This window comes from Otolemur garnettii, unplaced genomic scaffold, assembly GCF_000181295.1.
Source record: "Otolemur garnettii isolate 467f Iridium unplaced genomic scaffold, OtoGar3 scaffold00008, whole genome shotgun sequence".
Taxonomy (NCBI): Eukaryota; Metazoa; Chordata; class Mammalia; order Primates; family Galagidae; genus Otolemur; species Otolemur garnettii.
This window is the reverse complement of record NW_003852403.1, coordinates 33,118,668-33,119,744: the sequence shown is the minus strand read 5'-3', so window position 1 is coordinate 33,119,744 and position 1,077 is coordinate 33,118,668. Positions and strand designations below refer to the sequence as shown.

Sequence of the window (1,077 nt, the reverse complement as noted above, 5' to 3'; positions counted from 1 at the left end):
TTCCTACCGCCAGTGTGTGACCACAGCAAAAATCAGCAGCCCCTAACTGAAGAGTTCCACAGTGTTGTCTGCTGTATTCCACCTTCCTTCGCAGAGAAACCGGAAACCTTGTAACCAGAGTAATGCAGATTCCTGGCTACTTCTGGAATCTGTTTCTAAAGCGGGAAGCTTTGTGTATTGTTTCTCTCTCAACAAAGAAAAGGAAAAGGTTTGTTGTTTCTGTCTCATTTTTTCAATGTCCTGCCCCAAAGGACCTCAATTTCTCTTCTCCCACTCTCTTCAGTCATGTAATACTGAAGTAGCAACAAAAGCTGAGCCGTAGTTGTTTTCCCCACTATGAGTAGCACTTGGGTGGACCGAAACAGGTCAAATTAGAAAACCAGGTTCTCATCCTCACCAGCATAGTACAAATATTGACAGCGTCAGGGAGCGAGGCAGCAGAGAGAAGGAGAAAAGCACCCTCTTGCCTCACTGAGAACAGTCTTCTCACCTCAGGAAGGCAAGAGAAAGAAAAAAAAATGGTAAGGAAAAGAAATGAGAGATTATTTTCAGGGATTACTTCTATAGTTCATTTCCAGAGAAGTCTGAACGTGGAGGACCCCGGAAACTGCAAGGTGGCTGCACGGCCTTCTCTCCTGAGCTGCAGGCGGATCTGGAGGCACCTTGGCTGCAAATGCCACTTGCCCTTGATGATCCTTCCTTTCTTCCTCCCGGAAAGAGGGAGAGGACACGGTCTGAATGGTTCCCATTTAAAATAAAAAAGGACACACATAATTTTTATCACTGTTGCATGTGTATTTGGAAAATACCTGATTTTTCTCTTTCTAAGGTATAGGATTCTACAAAAATAAACAAAAATAAAAAAGGAAAAGAGAAACTAATAATGGTCTCTCAGAGTAAAGCATCTGTGGCTAGAGCAGAATTAGTGTTCTTCTTCTCTCTGATTAAGAACTTTTGTATGGGTGGCACCTGTGGCTCAAAGGTGTAGGGCATAGGCCCCATATGCAGGAAGTAGCGGGTTCAAACCCAGCCCTGGCCAAAAACTGCAAAAAAAAAAAAAAAGTACTTTTTTATCAA

At 43.2% G+C, this 1,077-nt stretch overlaps 1 non-coding gene across 1 annotated transcript; it reads left to right on the top strand.

The window, feature by feature from the left end:
* Window positions 1–536: 536 nt before the first annotated feature.
* LOC111723163 lies at window positions 537–743 on the top strand. The gene has a single exon (XR_002771761.1). It is a non-coding gene; the product is annotated as a small nucleolar RNA U3 (small nucleolar RNA).
* Window positions 744–1,077: the final 334 nt, after the last annotated feature.